General features: G+C 30.4%; 1 protein-coding gene and 1 long non-coding RNA gene across 2 annotated transcripts in view; one reads left to right on the top strand and one right to left on the bottom strand.

Moving 5' to 3' along the window:
• The window catches only part of LOC142331546 (uncharacterized), a 190,587-nt gene that overhangs the window by 86,528 nt on the left and 77,909 nt on the right, over positions 1-26,150 (bottom strand). The window lies entirely within an intron of this gene.
• Positions 1-26,150, top strand: part of LOC142331618 (uncharacterized) — a 96,004-nt gene that overhangs the window by 39,973 nt on the left and 29,881 nt on the right. The gene's annotated exons all lie outside the window — the stretch shown is intronic.

Here is a 26,150-nt window from a genome sequence, read left to right on the forward strand (position 1 = left end):
CTAGATTTACACGGAAAGGGTTTGAATATAATTCATTATAATATTTACCAGAATAATATCGATCGATAGTCGTGAATCCAATCAGTTTCATGACTGTTGCATGACAGCATGAGCTGATTAGCACAAAGAATGAACAAAAATAAAACTTACTAGTTGTAAGCATATTTAATTGTATTTAAAACATGAATTAAAAGGTAAAACATTAACCCGCTGTAATAATTGAACGGTGAAATTCTCTATTATTTAAACTTAAACAATTTTAGTTAATTAAAAATTTTTTTTTTTTTTATTTCCGTTGAGTTACTGTCCCTAACATTTTGGAACATAAGACTAAGATTATTTGGAAATATAAACAAAAAACAATAAAATTATTAGTGAGTTTTTAAATGAAGAGTTCTTTCGGGTTTTTTTTCTTTTATAATAATTTTTGATCCTGGAGGCTAAAACAAATAAAGATATCAATCGAATTTTAAATGGAACTATTAAACAAATTAAATAATATTTGTTTTTACACTACTGCCGAAAACGGAATGTATTTAAGGTGTATGTGTATGTTTGTTCCACCGTAGCAGTTCAACAGCTGGACCGATATATATGTATGATCCCGCGTTGGAATCCTTACGTTACCTTAATTTATATGTTTAAATAAATTTAAAAAATTTAGTGTATATAAAACTATCACCCGCATGCTCTTTAACTATATCAAAGAACAATGTTTGTCACCAGCCGGCCTAACGCGTTCAGAATGCGCTCACTTGAAAATTAAATGCGAATTTAGAATCCGTGACCAGAAGTTTCCGATTTTGATTGTTAGGTAATGAACCCTTCTTTTTTTAGTTTTTTTTTGGCAGTCGTGTTTTTTAATTTTTAAAAGATTCAAACTTGGTTTCTCGTTGTATAAAATACATCATTGAAATCAGCTTTTAAATTGCCGACTTATGAAAAAAGTAATTTAAAAGAAATTTAGATAAGATTAATTTTTAATTAGCTTTAAAGATGTCGTTTTTCTTGTCTTCAGTCATTTGACTGGTTTGATGCAGCTATCCAAGATTCTCTATCTAGTGCCAGTCGTTTCATTTCGGTATACCCCCCACATTCTACATCCCTAACAATTTGTTTTACATATTCCAACCGTTGCTTTCCTGCAAACGTTTTGTCATCTACCTGTCCCTCCAGTATCAAAGGACTAATCCAGGATGCCTTCAAATGTAGCATATAAGTCTGTCTTCTTCTAGCTATATTTTTCCAAATACTTCTTTTTTCATCAATTTCCGGCAACACCTCTTCATTTGTCAGTTTATCTACCCATCTGATTTTTTTAACATTCTCCTACAGCACCGCATTTCAAAAGCTTCCAATCTTTTCTTCTCAGGTACTCCGATCGTCCAAGTTTCACTTCCATATAAAGCTACACTCCAAACATATACTATAAAAATGTTTTCCTGATATTTAAATTAATTTTTGATTTAGCAAATTATATTTCTCACTAAATGCTCGTTTCACTTGCGCTATTCAGCATTTTAAATCGCTCCTTCTTTGTCCATCTTTAGTAATTCTGCTTCACAAACATCAAAATTCTCCTACCTCCATAATCTTTTCTCGTCCTAATTTTATATTCAGTAGTCTATCTACTTTACTTCTACTACATTTCATTACTTTCGTTTTTTTCTTGTTTATTTTCATTTCGTAGTTTTTGCATAGGGCTTCATTCATGTCACTCATTGTTTCTTCTAAATCTTTTTACTCTCAGCTAGAATTATTATATCATCAGCAAATTGTAGCATCTTTATCTTTTCACCTTGCACTGTTACTCCGGATCTAAACTGTTGTTTAATATCATTAACTGCTTGCTAGTTATTAAAACGTAACGGGGATGGGAAACATCCTTGTCTGACTCCCTTTTTTATTACTGCTTTTTTATGCTCTTCGTTTATTATGGTTGCAGTTTGGTTCCTGTAAATGTTAGCAATTGTTCTTCTATCACTATACTTGAACCCTAAATTTTTTAAAATTCTGAACATTTTATTCCAGTGAAATGCCTTTCCTAAGTCTATAAATGCCAAGTATGTTGGTTTTTTCTTTAATCTTCATTCTACTATTAATCTGAGCGCTAAAATTGCTACTCTTGTCCCTATAATTTTCCTGAAACTAAATTGGTCTTCTCCTAACATTTCTTCCACTCTCCTCTCAATTCTCTTATACAGAATTCTAGTTAAACCTTTTGATTCGTGAGTAGTTTAACTAATTGTTCTGTATTCTTCACATTTACCTGCTACTGCTTTGTTTGTAATTATAAAATACTACTCTTTTTGATGTCTGACGGAACTTCCCCTTTTCCGTAAATATTACACACCAATTTGTATAATTTATCTATTGCTTCCTCACCAACACTGCCCAGTAATTCTTCAGGTATCCCGTCTATCCCAGGAGACTTTCTCCCATCCAAATCCTTTAATTCTCTATTAAATTCAGATCTCTCTATTATTGTATCTCACTTTTCATCCTCTTCGTCATCCTCTATAACACCAATTTCTAATTCATTTTCTCTGCACACCCCAACCTATCTGGGCTCACTTCCCTCGCCCGGCCGTCTAACCAGACCTGGACCACCGGGGCCCAGGCGAACCCTGGAGCCAACCCAGGGGCAACACTCGGGCTAGGGGGCCAACCCCGGAGCCATAGAGGTTGCTTCGCTCGCCATTCCAGTTTTTCTGGGGGGTCCCGCCCCCTGTACCCTCGAATCGTGGTTCCGTCCTCACCCACTGCATATTTCGCTTCGCCCGCGTTCCAGCAGAGCATGCTTCAGTCACCATTCCCCAGAGCTCCCTTTAGTCGCCAAGCTTGTCTAGACAGAGGGCTCCGCCCGCTGGACTACCCTCTGTGTTTGTTACACATGTTTATTAGAATAATACTGATAAAGAAAAATTGAAGTTCATTTTCATTTGTAACTTAAAACTCATTCAGGTTGCTTATAAACCCTACTTTTATGAAAGAAAGATTAAAATGAAGTATTATAATCAAAAATAATAAATTTTTTCATCCATTTTTCGAATTAATGAACATTTCAAAACGTTTGTTATTTATTTGATCCCAATACCTTTTACTTTTCTGGCATCATAGATCTAAAGCTATGCCGCAAGAAGGAATGTATGGTAATCAGTCAAAAAATTGAGTATGGTTTTTTTTTGCATTTCTCGACGTTTCATGACCCAGGAAACCGAAAAAACAAAATAAAGTGAGGGGTAATCTGTTCGTACATATATTCGTACATATGTACGTGTGAAGGCATGTTCGAAGCTTAATAAATTTTAACTGGATAAAACGATTTACATAAACCGTACAGAGATTTGTGTATATGGGGAAATTTTTTTGGTAAAATTTTGGGGTCAATATCTCCAGGGTGGTAGATAGTTTTTTGGGATTTATTTTCTCAAAATTTTGCAAACATAACCCCACTTAATACTAAGCTCAGTATATGCGTGCATGTTTATCTTATCTTAAATCTTATCTTTTTTTCAAAAAGGATTGCTCCAAAATTCCACCTTCCCCAAAAATCGAAAAAAAGTTTTTTTATTTATTGCACATATTTTTTTACTGAATTTTCATTAATTCTTAGGTATAGCAGTAGTGCAAGCGATCCAAATTTGGGGAAATATTGGTGGTGAGGGAGCTGATAAAATTTTTAAAATATCTATTTAAATATATTTTTGATATTGTTTTAAACCTTGTTTGGTTTAAATCGACTTTTAATAGTAACATCAGAAACAAATTTTCTCATAATACACCCCCTCCGCAAAAAAGAAATCCTAGGTGATTTTTTCAATTATATTTATTTTTCCACTGTATAAGAATAAATAAGAAATATCGGGAAAGTACAACTTTGTTGCCAGTTTTTTTTTTTTTAAATAAGTAAACGTAATAATATATAAATCGTAATTTCTGAGTCATCACTACTAGCATTACTAGTTAAACATATTTTTTATATTCAATTTAGTAAAATACCCTTTACGCTGAATATTCATATTTAATTACAGATTTGTGAGAAAATCGAAGAAAAAATTATGGTTCCCACGTACAAAACAAATGACTTAAACACAGTTTAGATTTAGAAGTGACCATTCAACCACTGAATAAGCATAAAAAACTATCAATTTTATCAAAAGTGTCTGGAAAGTAAGGAATATTGTTCAGCAGAACTTTTGTGCAGCAGGACTTTGACACGGTTTGGTTACTTGAACTTCTTTACAAGTTGATGCCGAACCTGTCTCAACCGTTTTATTCAATAAAAAACACGTTTAATACATCACTTTTAATTATGGTCACTTTTTGCAAGTAAGATTTAAAATAGGGGTTGTCTAATTTTATCGACACTCAGACAGGAGTGTCGATAAACAAGGTTCAGTTTTGGGTCAGATTTTACAGTTGATCTTCTCTGCGGAAATTCCCAGTCCTGACTATGTCACTATTGCAAAGTTTTGGGAATGACACGGCTATCGTTAACGATGACGGTGGTTAACGTTGACGCAAATCTAGCCTCGGATAAACTGCAATCTGCTTTGAATCTTATCTGCGTGTGGCTATGTAAATGGAAGATAAAAATCAACCTGGCTGTCATATCACGTGACATCTACAATAAGGCAAGGAAACTGCCCTCAAGCCAACTGGATAATGTTTATATCCCGCATACAAACAATGTACGGTACCTAGATTTGCATCTGAACTGTGTAGGACGTTGAGAGGTTATTTAAAAGAAAAAAAAGAATGCAATTAAATATTAGGTTCAAGCGGATGTTCTGGTAGCTGGGAAGGTGATCTCAGTTGCTCTATCAAACAAAGTATTGCTGTATAAGGTATTCTTGAAACCGATATGGAATTGCAGCATTGAACTAAGGGGTACACCATATAATTGCAACATTGAAGTCCTCTAGCGATTGAAAAAAAAAAATACTCAGAAACATAACGGAAGCTGCATGGTTCGTGAGAAAAACTGAGATCCACGATTACCTGGGGATCCCATATGTTCGTGAGGAAATCCAACGAATAAGCAGAAAATAGATATCTAGGCTAAATGCACATGTGAACCATCTAGCATTGAAATTGTTAGACAATGGCGATGATTTTAGACGTTAGACAGCTGAAAACACTTCATGTGTTGAACCTGGGAAATGATACATGATTACTAGAATATTAACTCCCGAAACTGGGATGATGAAATGATAAATCAGATGACACTTAATATGATAATTATGCTTGATTAACTAGTTTATATTTAATATTGTTGATTATATTATTTTTCTTAGGTTAGAAGATTAGTGTGTGATAACTAAGGTGAAAATTCTCCCATCGATTATAATTATTCGACTTTGTATCCCTTTACTGAGAACTATTGATTGTGTTGTGTGTTCAGTCCTACTATCTCATTTATTTTGTATTCATCGACTGTAATTATTCAACTATAAAATTATACTGAGGACTATTGATTGTGTTTTGTTCAGATCTGTTATCTCATTTATTTTGTTTTTTTTTCTTTTATTATTTGTTATTTATATCGTTATAATCTCATTATGCATCGTTCCAGAAAAGTAATGCACACTATTGTTAATTGTATTCTTCGAGGAGTACCACTAAATAATTCTCGATTTAAAATGATATTTACTTATTGATGATTGTATAAATTTGAAGAGATTTGAAAATCCAGCTTTTTAAGCACAACCAGCGTTAGGTGCTTCAGCTCCAAGTTCTACTGTTAAGCCAGTGAATAAAAAACAAAATTCATTTTGTTTTTTATTAATAGATTAATTCTAACAACGTACATTATAATATACAATATAGCTATAATATACTTACAATATAGCTACATAAATAGTAACTATAAAGCTCGCATATTTCCTTAGAATGGATACAGTTTGCATCAAGGATATCGAGGATAAATGGATAGGGAGGACGACAATGAGTAAAAAATGATCTATATAAAAAACGACCATGGAACGGGTCAAGGAAACACTATCTAAAAGGAAGATTTCAACTCTCCTTCAGTGAGAGAGGAAATCCATCACGTATAAAATTCCTTATAAGATTATAAGATATCACAATCTTAAAAAAAAATCTTAAAGCTTTTTAATATACTTATTTTAAAAAGAACAAGATTTATAATGTTAATTGAAGAACAAAGAATTTTATTAAAACGAACGATCTTTTTAAACGATTACAAAAGCATTCACGGTTATTTTAATTTATTAAGAAGTACAATAATAAATTTTAAAACCTTAACGAAATAACAAAAAAAAAAAAAATAAATAAATAATAATATAATAAATTTAAAATAAAAAAAAATTAATAAAAATTGTTTTAATAAATTAATTAATTTTTTTTTTTATAAAAATTTAATGTATAATTGTAACTATATTAAATAAACATATAAATTTAGAATAAATATTGTGATGCAATGTACTGTAAATTCAAGGACTAGTATATAACTAAATTAAAAAAAAGATAATTACTTAAATTCAGACAAAAAATAAGATTATAAAATTAAAACAGAAGAGACTAATATTCAGATTTCTGAAATCTGTAACTACTATTTTTAACACCAGTAAAATATATAACACACTATACAGTAAAGTATAGCAGTTTGCGTTATACAAATACAAGGCGCTGTTACAAGAATGTGTATTTATTTTATTCTGTCAAAATAAAAGAACATTTTAATCGAAATAAAACTAATAATAATACAAAATATTTTGGAATACCACATTGTATTTAAAAAAAAAAAAAAATTACAAATGCAATGTACATATATATAAAAAACGTACTGGAATTACTAAAGGATGCAATTACAATTTAAAAAAGATTCTATTCAGTTTTAACCAAGAAAATTTACTAGTAAATATTTCGGTTACAGAAAAAAAAAAAAAAATACTCATGCATTTGTATGCACAGAGATTTGTTATTCAAATCTCGGCCAGGGTGGCTAATTTAAAAGAATGCAATGTATTTAAATTCAATGTTTTGTTGAAATAAAATATTATTGAGATAGAAAGCAATTTATAGGTGACTAAATTTTGATTACAGTTTGTGAAATAACAAATAACAAAAAAGAAAACCGTAAAAATTAATTTAGTATTGCAACGAAGAAGAAAACCTTACAAAAATTCAATATTTACTGTATTGTGGCGCCGCGTATCGTTTAAAGGAGAGATTAACATAAGTAATCCGAAGTCATCATTACAAAATGTTTATTTTATACGTCCTGAAAACGTATTTATGGTTCTTATTAATATAGGTTTGCGGTTTAGTTTTATTTCTTATTATTTTTTTATTTTTTATTTTTATTTTTATTTTACGTAAATCAAGCATTCTACAAGAGTGGAAATGATGTCCATTATATTAAGTTTAGACTTGCCACACACTTACTTCCATATACTTTAGCCACATGTCAGAACAATTTTTCATTTAATTCTATAAAATTCCCCTTTTCCTAAAAGAATATTATTTTCTAAAGAATCCGTACTCTAACCTTTATTACATAATAATCCCTGGTTATTTGCGATCACTAAACTTAGCTACTCACAAAATAAATTTAAAATAATTGAAATGTTATCTGCTGTATTTTTCCTACTTTTACAAGACTGCCTAAAAAGCAGTGCATGTAGAGAACATATTTAGGGTTTGTTCCACCGTAGCAGCTCAACAGCTGAACCGATTTAGATGTAAGACTCCGCGTTGTAATAACGTTACTCGGTGTGTCATAGCAATATAAATATGTATATAATATATGCAGGTGATTTAAAAGGAAAGAGAAATAATCTGGAAACTGATTCTAGAGCTTGAAATAAAGAAAAATGTTCATACAAACAAATGTCCGAAAACACTTTGTTATTGAGTTACGGCAAGCAAGTTTGTTATCGAGTTACGGTTATCGCGGGGATTTCAGTTCTCCCGGTGAAATTTTAGTAGATTAAAGGTATACTTGATGGTTTCTTGTGTTTTTCTTTCACCTAAAAACGCGAATAAAACAGGTCCCAGAACTGTATTTTCCGTAGTTTTCATGGTACCCAACGTAAAACTAAAACATTCTGTGACGAAAAGCATCTTTTAGGTTTGAAGTACAAAAATTTGGTTAAATAACCAATAAATGCGTACATTTTATTATCAAAACGTGTAAAAAATTTTATTTTGAGAAAATTTATTAATAAAGTCAATTAGAAAATAGTCAAATTTTATTAATAAAAACCTTAAAAAAAAATCTTATGAATTTGTATGAACTAAAAAAATATGATGTGGACACCACAAACTTCCTTGCACGACTATTAAATTACATATACACATTTTTAAATAAAGAAAAGTACATAAAATTTTATTTCATTAGTAACTAATTGAATTCTATTTATCGTAAATTTTTTTTTACAATCAGAGGTTAATAGCTATTAATAAGGCAAACATGAAATTTATTTATACAATTAACATTATTACAATTGGTATATATTAACTGTAAATAATTAACTTTTAACATCATTTTGCTATATGTTAATGATGAATTAAATATGATGATGAAGTACATCAAACGAGTACTGCAATAGAACTTTACTCGATGAGAGAAGAAGACCAAGGTAGGAATAAAATGATTAAGAGAGAATGAAGAATATAAAAAGAGAGAAAATTTGAAAACTAGAGAACGTGTACACAAATTAAGATCAAAGGAATTACATCAAATCAAATAGTGATTAAATGATTGGCAGCAAAAAAACAAAGGAAATTATGATCAACTCCGACTTAGGGAGAATATTATCCGACAATATCAGAGGAGAAATGAACTAAAAGATAAAAATTTTTTGCAATTTATTAAAGATCGGGCATGTATGCCTCAATGTATATGTTGTTCTTGTGAGAGTTTATTTTTCAGTCACTCTGTATTTAACTTTAATGTAGATAAAATTAAACAGAAATTACAGAATAATTAAATAAAATTAAACAGTAATTAAACTAGAAAATCCAAAAATAATACGCTTCTAAATTTAATTTTTCAATTAATATTAAATAAACAGATGTTTCACCAAATCTATTACTTGTAATAATGACTATTAAATTACACATATACATTTTTAATAGTACATAATACTTTACTAATAACTATTTTCATATTTTTATTTTATTGTTATTATTGAATAATTATTTATTGTAAAATTTTTATAATCACGGGTTAATAATAATTAAAAAATTAATATATTTAATTTTTTTTTAAATGTTAAAAAAATAAATTAAAAAAAAAGTTAAAATAAAAAAAGAAGATACAAGTCGATTCGAACCAATGTGCCTTCCCCTTATACATCAAAATATTTCATTAATTAACATTTTATTTGGCTATAACTCTGGAACCAATGAAAATACACTAATGATATATCGTTGAAAAGCTCATAATGAGGGCTTATTACTGAAGTTAAGAAAAAGTCCAAATTCCACATTTTTTTGGATTTTTTGGACAACAGTCCTAAATCCAAAATTTCAACATCTTACTGCTACTCGTTTTTTGAGTTATGCGAGATACAAATGTACGTTAGTAGAGACATCACGCCGAAACTAGTCAAAATGGATTCAGGGATGGTCGAAAAGAATATTTCCGTTGAAATCTAAAAACCGAAATTTTTGGCGATCAGAATATTTCCTTTACGTCATACAAGTATATATATATATATATATATATATATATATATATATATATATAATAGCCTTATTTGTCCTACTGTATCTACAAGATGATACATTTAGTATTAAATATTAAATTTTGATGTACACATAACAACATATAACCGGTTATCTTATAATGCAATTAACAAAAACAATATCTAACACATTATTTCCCTAGATCAGAAATTTATTTTGTAACTTTAAACTATTTAAATTATCTAAATAAATATCTGCAGCAGCAATAATAAATGCAGTACATAAAATATAGTGGATTCCGAATAATCGGACCCCTTCGAGACAGGACTCATATGGCCCTATTAAACGGCTAGCTATTAAGCGATATAACGAAAAATGAGAAGATATACGTAAATACAGTACAGTAAGCAGCAATAAGAAATTCAGACTTTATATATATATATAGTCTGAATTTCTTCTTTCCTTTTAGTTTATACTTTATTATCAGGATAATTATAAATATCATGGATGCATGCAGGATATTTTTGAAAGAGGTACTGATTCTTAAAATATGTATTTACATTTTTCCTACATATATTTTTGTATGACACATAATTTTCATAATTGTGTTAGTTTTTATTGTGATGTCAGTTCATTTTTTTTTTAATGTACTTAATCACCGCTATAAAAAGTAAATATTTTATAACCTGATCTCCTAATGAATATTGAGAGAGTAATATTTAAAGAGCCAGTAATTGATATTCGCAACATAAAACATAGTTTTTTTTGCTTCATTAAAAATACTAAAATTTAGTTAGTATTAAAGTCCAGAAATCGATCTGCGATCTACTATAAGTGAAAAAAACTTATCTGGACTGTAAAAATCCATTTAAAGAAATATATAACAAATTTTTTATTTCAATAAAAGTTATTTCTATCCAAATTAATACTGTATTACATATGATTTTAGTTAGGATTGAGAGACTCAACTTTAGCCATACCCAGTAAGCGGTTCAACCACTGGGACACCAAACAGGAAATAGTGTTGCCAGATAGGTTCATCAATAGGTTACCTCTACCGGATCACAGCAAGAATCCACTTATTCTACTTGTTCCAGTATTTTCAGCATGAACTTCTTCGGCTCTGTCCTTCTTCCAAGGAATACAAAATACAAAAGAAAAATATTGCATCCAAATTTAAAAAAAAACGAGGTAGATGGGACAGGACTATTTACCGATTGAGAAACTATAAGCATAGAAAAAATACACAATAAAGTCTTATCTAGAGAGCACTTATCATTTTTTAAAGGGTAACGTTTTTACAAAAAGAAGTTTCTTTTTGTAAAAACGTTTCCAAACAGTCCCTAGGTATTACCTAGGGACTCTGTTCCACCCTCTGTTCCACCCTAGTACCTAGGGACTGTTTGGAACAGAGTCCCTAGGTAATACCTAGGGACTGTTTGGAACAGAAAAATAACAGGAAGAAGAAGAATCAGTTGGTTGTTAAAATAGAAATTGAAATGTTTATATAAACATTGAAATTTTCGCATTTTCGAATAAAGAATCTTGGATTTGTAATAAAATTTTACCGATGAGACAATGAAACTATTCATTTGTTATATAACAAACAATTTCCACCAAAATCCGATGTGCTACAAATTAAATAAAAATAAAAATCATTACTAAAACCCTCATTTACCAAAAAAAACTATTAATATTTATATTATTCACATACAGATTGTTCCAGGACGTATCAGCCGAACTTCAGGAACTGATTCGGGACATTAAAATGAGCAAAAAAAGTTCATATCGACATAAATCCTACTTTCTTTGTTTTTCTTCTGGACTATAACTTTCAACAAAAAAATTATTTCTCAGGTACGGGTAAACCTACTTTAATTAAAATCGACAAATCTAAGACTAGTGTCTTATACAAAATAAAAAATATTGAAAATGTCACCTTTAAAGATTTCAAAATGACGGCCGTCTTAATTTTCTAATCATAAATATCTTTGTAATAATTATTTGTTTGATCAAATTTTTACAAAATTTATTAAGCATTTTATTTTGAACAAAATGATACGTAATTTGTAAAAATTCGTTGCCAAATAATCGATTTGTTGCAGACAATTAAACCGGCAGTACCATAATGCAAGGTGATAATTTATATTAATTATTATTTATTATTACGAATTTTTATTACATTTAGTGGAGAAAATGAAAACAGGCAAAAACTATAAATTTTAACTATTAAAATGTCCACTTTAATGTCAGAGTAGTTTTATACAATAATGATCCTTTTTTGCATTGTTGTTTACTGTGCTTATAAGTTTCTATAAAATAGAAATTATAAGTTTAATCTATTTCATAAGTATGAATTTTATACAAAAATTCTGAATAGTATAATGCTGTTTTAATTTCCTTGAAAAAGGACTTATTTATTTATATTTTTTAATCTTAGTATCCGTTTTCTCCAATATTTTTGCTTGTGTCTGGTAAAGATTTCTTATTGTCGGTTTTATTTTCTAACCTTACTTTCTATTACTATGTTGCATTATATTTTTGAAGCTATATTGTTAATTTTTTTTAAATATTTCAAATATATCTTGGTTTGTATTCGTATATTATTTTGTAAAATTCAAATAGACAACAGCCTCTGAAAAGATTAATTAAAAGTGGCATCAAGAACAATTTGGCTATTTTTGTCCATTTTTGAAGAAAGAAAATATGATTCTTTATTTACGAATTCAGAACATTTAAAATAGGATAATTATTAATCTATTAATCTAGGATAATTAAAAAGCGTGCAGGTGAAAATTTTACCTAGCGTGTTTGTAATCTTGTTTTCAAATTTATTTAAATATATATATATATATATGTAGATATTTATGTAGCCTATGACGCTCCCGCTAATGTAAGAATTTCAAGGAGGGATCGTACATCTAAATCGGTTCAGCCGTTGATCTACTGTGGCAGAAAAAACATACATACATATATCCTAAATAAATTACACTCCTTTTTGGGCAGTCGTGTAATAAAATTTTTTAATTGCCGATCTCGATGGCTGAGTGGTAGTGTCTAAGTAATAAACTATAATTAAATTAATATGACCAATGAAAATAATTCGGTCATACGGTATACAATTTTTAACTCATTCGCTTGGAATGAAGTTGAACGAACGACCACCGCTTAGGGTGATATTGCATCAATTCAGTTGATGGCAGTTCGCGAAAATAAGTGCGTTTGTGACAGATATATAAAAAGTAAAAAGACATCTTCTAGGGAAGTCAGTCTTGCAACTGCCACTTTGCGAAAGCATGCATACAAGTGTCTACTTTCCATGTTAATTTCAAGTTGTTTTGTAATCATCGAGTATCAGTGATCGTTAGTGTAAATTTTGTTGGGTAACCACCGATCATGAGAAAAAAATATCGATCAATTTTATGCGATTCAATTTTGTGTCCATTAAAAATAATAGGTATCGGTATGAAATGTTAAGCATTTGATGAAAAGTTTGTTTTCGGTTGGTATGCCGCATTTTTGACTGGAAAAAAGAGCGTGGAAGTCATGGCGAGAGCGGAACAACCTCGAGCACGTCAATTAAAAGACGTTATGGTGAACACAGCATCAATCATCATTCGAGATGATCGTCGCAACTGTAAGCGGCAGTTAGAAACTGCTACACATATAAAAAAACAGTATATACAATATTCTGAGCGAGCGGATGCATATGAAATGCGTTGCGTGTCATTGGATTCCGAGGCTTGTATAATGAAGTACCGCGTATTTGTCTATGAAGTATTATTGGCTCGCTACAAGAACGAAGGAATACGCATAATGTGATAACCATTGACGAGTCTTAGATGTTCTGTTATGACCCTCAGATGAAACAACAAAGCACCCGAAAGAAGTCAACTTCTTCACTACCTTCCATAAAATCAAAACCAGCGCGAGTAAAGTCATCATGAACTTTTGTGATCATTAAGAATTCATTTACCGACCTCAGGTACCTACAGGTACGACTTTAAATGCTCTCTGGTATATTAATATGCTGAGAATAATGCTAAATCATTTCAGATAAAGCCCTGGAAAAACTGAAGAGCTTTTGTTGCATAACGATAGTGCTCGCCACCCATGTCTATGAGAATCTTTGAACGGAAAAAATTTTAACGATTCTTCTCCCACCATACAGCTCAGATTTAGCTCCGTGCGAATTCTGGATAATTCCGTAGTTAAAAGAAGAACCTGAAAAGACGGAAATTTGAGACGAATCTAGAAATTGATAAAACCGTGGAAGCAAAATGTAAACTGCTTTCAAAAGATGGCTTGGATTTCGTGTTTGAAAAGAGAAATCAAAGTTTGAAAGCAATGTTTTGCCCTTAAGGGAAAATAAACATATAAATGTAGACTCAGAATAAAATTTTCAAACTACATCTGTTGTCTGGTTATTTTTAGACCGCCATCGTAAAATTCTACTTAAATAATAAAAGGATTCTATTATTATAAGTTCTGTCAGAGATAAAAAAATAAAATAAAATAATTACGAATGTAGGCATGTCGCCAGTTGTGTTTAGACCATAAAAAGTAATTTTTATGCAAAATGAAAAATTCTTAATTTTATAGGATGTTAATTTGTATTTACTTTTACTCAAATTGCTGAAGAATATACTCGTAAAGAGGAAATAAAAAAAAATCATTAGAATCGCAAATTAGATATAAAATAAATTTAAAATTAACCAACTTTTAAAATTCATAACAAACTTTTAATTATTATCAAAACATATATAAATTAGTATAATAACATATAGCAAAATATGTAAAACAAAAAAAGAAACTATTTCTTGACAGGACACTATTAAACAAATACAATAAAATACGTAAAGGCTAAGTACTGTGAACGCAGCACACAAGTTAGTTTGTAATCCGACAGGCAGTGCTCGTCTCTGTACATGTTAATTAAGGTCACAATCAATGACAAATTCAATGAAATTAGCTGTGTATTGTGTGTGAATTTCCTCTTATTTCTTCACAGATTGTCAACCGAGTTTATTTATAACTCAAAAGATAATGTTCTATATAAACAAACATGGTTTTTAGTTTAAAAATGTACGTTTTGTAAGTACACGATCATTTTCCTTTATTTTTTTATCATACTTATTTGGATCCATCATGGCGTCTTTTATTTACAAGCAATCCGCGTCTAAATTATGAAACTTAATATATATATATATATATATATATATATATATATATATATATATTACAGTAAATTTTATTAATCCGGTGATTTTGCATACCGGTGAATTTGATTAATCGCCTCTTGTGTTGGAGAATTTAATAATAGCAATTTATTAAAATACGGGTCATTTTATATATTCTCCATATTAACATATTAATATACTAAAAGCAATAATTATTGAATTTATTATTTAAATAATCAAAATATTACTGTTAATTAGACGAGATTAGCGAGCGAAGCGATCGTAAGTTTTGTTTGGTTAGATTATCATAACCTCTCTCTTTTCAGTTTAGCCTCCGGAAACACCACAAGGCATTACTTCAGAAGATGAATTAAATGAAGTGAACCACCAAAGAATACTGGTATCTGTTAACACGTAGATTTTCCGGTTTTATGTTATTTTAATAGTTGATTAAACGTTTGCTTTCTTTTACTTTTTTTTCTCTCACGCATAATGTATAAATACAAGTATTATATGATCATTTGATGATCAATCGATTCACTTGCAAGTCTGAATCTCCAGGACCACCGTTAGGTATTACTTCAGAGGATGATATGCATGATTTGTAAAAATGCCATGCCTGACCGGGATTCTAACCCGGGACCTTCGGATGGAAGGCCGAGACGCTACCACTCGAGCCACGGAGGCCGGAAAGAGAGTAGTTACTAGGGAACTTTAATGCGCTCCAATAAAAAAATAAGAATTCTAATCAAAAAACTGTTTCACGCATAAGATAAAATTTTTATTCAGAATTCTTAAACGGAATTCATATATCCAAAATCATTCTTATTTATTTAATAAAATGAATTTGAAAGTACGGAAGGTGTCGAAAATCACTATTATAAAGAGAAAAAAAGAGGTAGCGTCGCTGCCTCTCTGTCATCTTTCATACTTGCCAGAGGGGGCACTAGCGATGCCCCTAAATTACAGAAACCGATGGAAGGAATATGTAGCAAGAATTGAGGATTCAAGAATTCCCAAACAGACTTTTACCTAAGCTCCGTTAGGAAGGAGAGAAATATGATGACCGAGGAAGCGCTGGAATGCCGGAACAGGTCTATTATCTACACAGTGTAATTATGCAGAAATAAAGTGCATAATTATCATCATTACTTTAAAAGAAAGCAACTCTAATCGAGGATTTTTTAACTTTTGGAGCTATGTTTGGGTCAGGACAATAAGGAAGACTGGAAGAGATAATAAGACTGGAAGAAAAACTGAAAGAGTAAAGAAAAAAAAGTAATGTACCTTATTCTGTCGATAATAAATCATATTATATAAATCCTTTGTCCAAATACAGTAGGAATCATCCTTCCCCAAAATCTTATAATATTTTTACTATAAGAATCTTAGTGTTCAACACCAGTAGTAAAAAAAAAACTTTAACCTGAATTGTATTAAAATTAAACTTCTAAATAATATAGGTCAACAAAAGACAAACATTGAAGAGTGAATAGTATAATTACTTTCACAAGGAAAATCCGTAAGTAGTAATTATTAAGAAATATTTTACCTTGGAATTATCAGTATTACTTAACTTTTATTTTCATGATGAACAAAAACTAAACTTATTTCAATTAAAAAGTAAATATCACAACCAATTCTAACATATTTTCCGTTAAAAAAAGGATAAATTAAATAAAAGAAAGGTTATTTATTCAATTAAATGTGATATTTAATGTTTTTTGTTCACTACAAAATGAAAAGTAAAACTTAATAAATATTACAATATTACATGTTCTCTCACTCTCTCTCTCTCCTATTCTATATATATATACTAAATATAATAAATATCCTTTTTAATGAAAAAAAAAAAAATCATTAAAACCCTGTGAAGTAAGACATAACGATTTGTTACAAATGATTAATCAATAAGAAATTTATTCCGAATTTTATTATGTTTCTATAGATCTGTCTTCACAAAAATAAATATACTTCTATGTTCTTTACTTTACCTTACTATAAAACAAAATATCTTGGCTGACTCGTAATCAACACCCAGCAAAAACTACAGCAGATAAATTGATGAAAATTTGTGTACACGTTTTCATTTGTGCACTCTGAGAATGGAGCTTTTAAAATTCCGAGTTTAAAAGGTTATTATGGGATAACATTATAATTTACTTTTTTTTTTAAATTTCTTTATAACAAATGAAGATATCAATTAGACTTTTGGTGTGTGTAATTTTTAGGTGAATATCCAAAAATCCATTTCTAGATTTTTTGAAATTTGAGCTTGAAATGTGATGGGAGAAAGGTATAAAAATTTTGAAAAATGATTGCAAATCTATCCTACATCCGACTGTACTAAACGAGATATTCACTTGTCTTGGACTTGCAAATAATCTTCAGATAAATCATTTTCTGGTATGTTTGGATTTCAATTTTTTAATGGGTACGACAGCGTACGGCGCGACAACTCAACCAACCCACCACTGCCTCTGTTACTGTATGTATGACGCGACTGGCTGGAATAGTAACTTTTCCTCCAGTTACTTGAGTAAAAAACATAAAATAAAAAAAAATTAGAAAGAAAAGAGAAACGAAGTGCGGTTATCTCCTAGCGGAATTTGTCGGCTAACGCTAAGAACTGGGAGAAATACATTTTTATCTGCATAAAGGACGGGTAACCAACTACAACTTCTATTTTTAAGATGGAGACGAATATTTTGAAACCCGCATTCCTCAGTGAACCTCAATGTTTCGGGTCCGATATTGACCTAATTATTGCTCTGATGAAATTACAATACACATAGTATAGATAGTTTTTATAAACTGAACAGGCTTTAATTTTTATTTATCATTATTATTCTTACAAGCATGACTTTAATGAACACACAAGGGTCCAGAAATGAACACACCAGCCTCCTGGTCTACACCAGAGCAGCCCTGGTCAGGGGTCTGCCTCACTCGCCCTTTCCGGTTAATTATAGTATATAAAGGAGGGAAAAATATCTATCGAAATTTTCAGGTTCCTACTTTAAAAAAAAAAGATATAATCTTGGTCACAGAATTTTGAACCAAGGCACATATATTACATACTCATAAGTGAGCTTTAATTTCATTTCACGGATGATTTTACCTAAAAGAATGAAAATTGGTATTTCAGCTGTGTATTTAAGGGATTAATTGTTTATATTACAAAACCCAGTTATGGAACTGATAAATTATTAAAGGACGTTCTAAATCTCACAGAGAAGTGGAATCCAGGAAAATATTAGTCGTGTTCATCTTTCATTTTATACACAAAAAAAATTACCGCCACAAATAATACTCATTTAATTAATTTTTTATTCTTAACATGAACGTTACAATCTGTTCAATTAGGGAACAATTAGTAATCCCCCCTGGATCAATAAGATAAGGATGATTACGTGTAAATGAGGTGTTTTGTTGCACAGGCTCAGGCCGACCATTCCTTAGATGTGAGGTTAATTGAACCCCAACTACCAAAGTACATCGGTATCCACTATTTATTATTCAAATCCATATAAAAGCAACTAACTTTACCAGAATTTGAACCTCAGAACCTTCGACTTCAAAAATCAACTGTTAAGCGATTTCAACGACGAGTTTACCACTAGATCATCCCGAAGGCTGATAAATAATGGTAATGAACAAAATAATACTAATAAAGATTTTTTGAAAATAAAAGTTAATAAATCTCCCCATATCAAAAAAAAGTTGTAATTTTTTCAAACTTTTTTACTTGTAACCTATCAATACCGCCGATTAATGGATTATTTAAATTGAAAATTTTTCTTTAAATATGACATATAAGTGTAGAACAATTTCCTATTTTTATTATAACTTTAAGTATTCATATAAACTCCAACGTTAATGATAATAAAAATGTTATTAATGTTACAACTTGATTGAATTAAATTTTCTAAATACGTTTTATTAGAAAGGAGCTCTTTTAAAATCTTATCAAATGTTTTACTAAGAAATACATACCACTTAACTAAAAAAGGATATATAAATTATCAATGTGAAATCATTACTCGGTAGATGTTATCGTACGCTTGAAAATGAGACGTCAGATACAAATCACTTAAGCAGTAATTAAAAATTATTATTAATATTAATAATTAATTTAAATAATAATACTATAAATATCGCATTATATTGCACTTGTGATATTTAGAGAAAATGAACACATTTTCTGAAAATTCAACATCGAAAACGGTAGCAGCAATCAGAAAAACTACAGGTCCATATCTACCTTGCAGAACATTTGCCTAAAAATTGTATCTATCCTTCTACAAAGTATGTAATGTGAAAATAAGAATAAATCATTATAAAATGGAATCTTTAAAACTGTAAAAAGTCAACAAATTATTACAATGTATTTGATGGGCATATAAACTGGATAGGTAAAAGACTAATGGTGACATATCCAATGCTTTTCACAGAAGCAACCCTTGAATTATTTATTTAAAGTTTAAAATAAACTGATTTACAGAAATAGAGAAAAACTTATGTAAATTAGAAATTAATAAAGAAAAACACAACACAGACATTTTGAGAATAAAATCAAAAACAAACCGAGGGAAATCCAGAATGAAAATAAATTAAAAAAAGTAATAAAATAAAATGGGTAGGGCAAAGAAGAAGGAAACACTGAAAAAGGATGAAAATTTACTGGGAAAAAAGAAACAGTCCGAAGTGATGTACTTTTCTTTATACGCAGCCCAAAGCAGGTTAACAGAAAAACAAGACCCCTGTTGCGCAGTAAGTATGTCAGAAGTGCAGATTTTTTTTTCTTTTTGCTAGGTGATATCGCCACATCAGCTTGAAGTTTGTGTGTGGGATATAAAAATGTAGCGTATGAAAAATGCCATGCCTAACCGGGATTCGAACCCAGGACCTCCGCATGAAAGACCAAGACGCTACCACTCGCGCCACAATTTCCGGTTTTAGTTAAAGGATGTTGCACTGCTGTAATGAATGTTGGGAATAATATTGCTTTCGATGTTTTATTGTATTTCTTGTTACGTTAGTATCATGTGTTCTTTGATAGTACTGCGAGGTGTATTATTTCAATAAATACGTTATATTTGTATATTTGAGTTTTTCTTCCTCCTTTTCACGTAATTGTCGAGTTGTAAGTGCATCGGTTGGTTAACACTACTACTTTCCAACAACCCAGTTTGATACTATTACCCACAATTTGTATAGTTTTGGAACTGTGCTCACAAAAAATAAAAGTTTCAAATTGACCCAAAACAGATCGAAACATTTAAAACTTCAGAACTGATACTTTGAACTCCAACCCTTTTCCTTTATACCAGGTCATATTTTGGATTATTACGAAATTTAAGTACTCTAAAGAAACTAACTCGCACCTGGATGTGCTCTAAAAAAATCTGATTTTGACTTTCAAACATGATATTTTGAATTTTAATTATTCAAATAGAAACCAAGTTTTTTTGGCTCTAACTCCAGTTTTTGTAAAACCGGAGTTTTTGTAAAACAATTCGCTTTAAAATCAATAGGCTTCTATTTCTATTAGGTTTACATCATCCAACAAAGTTTCATCAAAACCGTTAAAAATTGCGCTCAGTTGAAGGAAAAAAAGCTGAAAGTTTATACCCAAAAACCCTGTTTTTTGGCTCGTAACTCCGGTTCTTGTGAACTGACTCGCTGGAAAATCAATACGGCTCTATTCCCTATAGGTTTACCCCCGCCATGTTTTGTCAAAATCGGTTAAGATTTGCGCCCGATTGAGCAGCAGTCTAAAAAATCTTTATACATGTGTGTGTGTGTGTGTGTGTGTGTGTGTGTGTGTGTGTGTGTGTGTGTGTGTGTGTGTGTGTGTGTGTGTGTGTGTGTGTGTGTGTGTGTGTGTGTGTGTGTGTGTGTGTGTGTGTGTGTGTGTGTGTGTGTGTGTGTGTGTGTGTGTGTGTAAAAACTGCAGAATAGTGTTCACAAGACTCCAAAACGTAAAGAAAAATTGGTTCCCACCTCCTACCAATACCTCTGTAGAATAATCTGGGTCATGCGCAATAGTGACTTCTATGAATTCTTTAGAAAATTCGCTAAAAATTGTTGATTAAATGTATAGCATTATGCCTTTTAAGAATACATTTGCAGACTGTGCAACCATAGCCGATGTTATTTATTGATCTATTTTGGTTAATTCTTTTTTTAATATCAGTTATCAAAACATTACATACAGTACTAGAAACCTCAAGTGGTTTGCCAATAACCACTAGCCATAATATACTAGTTTTAACCATATACCAATAACCATAATGCCATAAATTTACTAGTTTTCATTTTACTTCATTTTTTTAAACTGCAATAAAAGGTGTAACTTTTGAGTAGCAACCATTTTTAATAGATCAATTTATCAAATTCCGATTCGTACTATTTAATTTTTATTTTTAAATAGGTTTTAAAATAATAATCTATATTCCCTTCCTTTACATTAAATATCTTCGTCTTTCTCCCCCGCTTACTATTGTCTCTAAAAATCAGTGAGGTGTTATTGATTGAAAGATTGTTATAGTCTAGAAATTAGATGGAAATTTTAATTTTTCTTCTACAACAGTTAAAACGTAAAGAGAAGAGGGTGAAACGAACTTTTTGAACACATTTTATATATTACGAATTGATGTTTTCGAATCTATATTGCATTCATCAGATAAATGGGAATATATAAAAATAAATAATTTTACACGTGATAAATAATAAAAATGCAGAAAAAAAATACATTTACATATCTAGGGCTAATCTAGTGGTTAACTCGTCATTGCAAATTAGCTGATTTCGAAGTCGAGAGTTCTAAGATTCAAATCCTAGTAAAGGCATTTACTTTTATACAGATTTGAATACTAGATCGTGGATACTGGTGTTCTTTGGTGGTTGGGTTTCAATTAACCACACATCTCAAGAATGGTTGACCTCTCTCACTCTTTTTCCTGTTTAGCCTCCGGGAATTACCGTTCAGGTATTACTTCAGAGGATGATATGTATGAGTGTAAATGAAGTTTAGTCTTGTACAGTCTTAGTTCAACCACTCCTGAGATGTGTGGTTAATTGAAACCCAACCATCAAAGAAGACCGATATCCACGATCTAGTATTCAAATCCGTATAAAAGTAATTGCCTTTACCAGGACTTGAACGCTGGAACTCTCGACTTCCAAATAAGCTGATTTGGTAAGACACTATCACCACTAGACCAACCCGGTGGGTAGGAATGGTTGACCTGAGACTGTACAAAACTATACTCCATTTATAATCATACATATCATCCTCTGAAGTAATACCTCACGGTGGTTTCGGAGGCTAAACAGAAAAAAAAGAAATATAATCGACAAAAAAATGCTCAGGTATACTAACTATAAATTATTACATAATAGTATGTACTTGTCTAATGTCGTTTAATAGTTACGTCAAAACGGAAAATAATATTGTGCTAAAAAAGAAAATGAAAGAAAGCTAACTGTATTAATAAATTAAAAAAACCATTAGAAGATCATATAAATAAAAAAAAAAGAAATGTAATCTAGTTAGCACTAATTAGCGGTATACGTTTGATATGAATTAAATAGCCGGCTTCTAGCCTTGTTTAATAATAGTAACTATCTACAGCATAATAAAACTTGTAAAGTAAATCATAACTGCGCCATCGTATATTATATCTGTTTTCACTATTTCTTTACGTGGACTGCTTCTATTTATTACGGAATGAAAACAAACACTACATGGTATGTATAACCCCTTTTACTTATAAATAGTGTTATTACAGTTATTATATAAGAATACGAATAAGAAAATAATGCTCAAATATTGAATATTATTTATCATTTTCATATGTCAACAATTATTATTTATACTTTAAAATAAAATAATCTATTAAATAGATTTGATATGATTTTTTTCTTTCTATCTTTATTCTGCATCAATTTCTAACCCTACTGTTTACACATATCATAAGTTATCTATTTTATGTATTCTTTCTGTTTAATTTTTATCTTTCTCTAATATATTTTACCTTCTACTCTTTTTTCTAAAATCAAATTCACTAACTCTAGTCGTTTTAATAATACATCGCTATCTAAGTTTGTTGTTTAATATACAGAGTGATTCAAGAGGAAAGGCAAATAATTTGGAAAATTTCTAAAGTTTGAAATAAGGTAGAAAGTACATACAAACATAAGTCCGAAAACGCTTTGTTATTGAGTTACGATTAGAGAAAATTTTCGCCCGGATTTCAATTCCCCCAGTGAAATGAAGTCTTAGTGAAATATTTTAAGCGTTATATAAGGTGTAAACTCGATGATTTTTGATCTGAAAAATCGAACAAAATAGGTCCCAGAACTGTATGTAATGTCGTATTCGTGATATCCAATGTAAAACAGAAAATTTCGGTGAAATAAATATTTTTTTTTTTAGGTTTGAAAAACAATAACATTTAAATGCTTAATTAATGCGTAAATTGTATTATTAAAAAAAACTTGAAGAGAATTTAATTCTGAGTAAATTGGTTTAATAAAGTATATGAAAATAAAAAAAAATTCAATAAAACCAAAACGGAACAAAACTTTACAGAAAAATGTTATTAATTTGTAAAAATTAAAACAGGACCTGTTCACCGGGGGAAATAAAATCCGGGTGAAATTTTTCGCTAGCCGTAATTGTATAACATATCGTTTTCGTAGATGTGTTTGTATGTGCCTTTTTCTTAATTCAAACTCTATAATCAGTTCCAAATTATTTCCCATCCTCTTGAACCACTCTGTATTAAAGTATTTTGCAATGACATTTTCTTTTATAAATTTTTTTTTTAAATCATTTTATTTAGAATTCTATCACGATTTACAAAATTATTCTGTAACATCACATCTCGAAAAATAACATTCTTATTTTTCTAGCTTCTCTATTAATCTTGTTTCGATTTAATAAAGAAATTCATATAAATAATTAGCCGATCTTCGCGACGGAGTGGTAGTGTATCGGCCTTTCATCAGGAGGTCCCAAGTTCGAATCCTGGTCAAACATGACATTTTTCATGCGCTACAATAAGATTTCCATCTTATCTTCCTTGCATAAAAGCTTATGCAAGGAAGATGAGTTTTCAAGCGAAAACTCATATGATGCATTAATCATTCAAATAAAAAAAAAAAAATAATAAAAAAATTGAAGACCGACTTTTCGTTAATTTAATTCGGTTTTAATATGTTTTTAATTTGGTTTAATATTGTTAGCAATAGATTAAGAAACTACAACGTTCCAACTTGTAGCATCATAATGAACAAGCATCATAATGAACATCATAATTTTTTTTTTTCGACCTTAAATTGAATGTAACTCAAAAACGACTGGATCAATTTTCATCAAATGTTTACACGCACAACGTCAGATAAACTACTACTAGAGCTTCTCTAACTTTCAATGAAATCGATCTCATGTTTGGAGATTTTCGAGCCACAAAATTTGAGTCTTAAATTTAGGGTAACTCAAGAATGACTCGACCAATCTTCATTAAATTTTCACATCCACATTTTCAGATACACTTACTTTCTATGAAATTGATCTAGTAGTTTTGAGATTTTCAAGCCATAAATTTTATACAAAGGCCTACGTAAATAGGCCTATTTATACAAAGGCTTACAAAAGAATTCTACGTAGCGCATGGATGGAAAACAGGACGAATCAACTCTGTTATAAACGAGTTGGGTATCCAGAGGAAGCTATCCGTAGTAATATGCTTTTAGCGCATTCTCCGCTTTTTCGGCTACATAGTCCGTAGGCCCGGCAATAGTCTTGAGAAGACAGTCGTACAGGAAAAAATCGAAGGCAGCAGGTCTCGAGGAAGACCGTCGAAAAAATGGCTGGACCAAATTGAAGAGGCGAATGGAGAAACGTTAGGCACACCGATTTGAATGGCAGAAGACCGTGAGCTACGGCAGCAGGATATGAATATTGTCATAAATAAATGAAGGATATGAATATTGTCATAAATGACTCGTCGTCATAAATCAGTATTTCGAAGTCGAGAGTTCTACGGTTCAAGTCCTAATAAAGGTTTTGAACCTTAATAAAGGCTTTTATTCGGATTTGAATACTAGATCGTGGATGTCGGCCGTTCTATGGTGGTTGCGTTTCAATTAACCATACGTCTCAGGAATGGTCGGCCTCAGTTGTTCAAGACTACACATTTACCGGCATAGTTAAAATAAACTGATAAGTCGCTAATGACACTTTAATTGTTGATGCGACTATAAATAAAAATATTAAAAAAAAGGGGAAAAAATTTAATGTAAAACTGTGTACAACATTTTTAATACAAAGTATTTTAAAAGAATAATCATTGCAATTTTAAATTTTTATTTAAGTTGCTTTTCTGTATTCTTATGAAACAAAAATTACATTAAAAAGTTCAGTTCACAAGAATTCATAAAGACTACAATTGACGCTATAATCATCACTACAGCCATCTGAAAATAAAATGTTGTTTTCAATATTTGATTCTTTCTCTTAAAGAATATATTATCTTCATCTAATGTATTGCTAATGCAACACATTTTTTAAATCCTTGTCTAATCGAGTTCCATGATTTATCCAGTCACATGATAAGCTCAAAGGTTCTTATTTTATTCTTCCAGTAGGAGTTATCTGAAGATTGTTGCTTCGCATCCAACAATCATAATTTTTTTTAAGATTATCTTTAAAAGGCTTGTTCACAACTACATCTAAAACCTGTAACTGTGATGTAAGACCACCAGGTATTATAACTAAATCCGTGTTTAGTTTTTTCTTCCGTCATTATATTTTAAGTCAAATGATCGATGAATGCGTCTAATATTAACATGAATCGCTGTCTTCTTATACAAGACCAGACCGTTTTAAGTTAATCTTTGACCAAAGACTCATCTATCCAATCTTTTCCCTCAGTTATGTATTTTTAATAATAATAATTGAAGGCTGTTACTCGTATTATTATAAATATAAACTGTAACAAGTACTCGACACATAGATATAGAAACGAAAATAGACTACGAAAACAACTTTCCCGGTCGAACCAATTGTAAGTCGGATCCGCATGTAGGTCAACCCCCCATTTTATGCAAAAAAATGTAGAAAAAATCCTCGGTCAGTATTCGGACAAGTACGGGAGTTTTTCCTCATTATTAAAGTACCAAACATTGTCCCATTGTATGCATTACTACTCTAAATATGAATGAAATTGTAACATTTACTTCTAATGTAAATATAATATTAGTTACTTGAATACAATTCCAATTAACGAAATTTATATA

The sequence above is a fragment of the Lycorma delicatula genome, chromosome 10 (genome assembly GCF_047948215.1).
Source record: "Lycorma delicatula isolate Av1 chromosome 10, ASM4794821v1, whole genome shotgun sequence".
Taxonomy (NCBI): domain Eukaryota; kingdom Metazoa; phylum Arthropoda; class Insecta; order Hemiptera; family Fulgoridae; genus Lycorma; species Lycorma delicatula.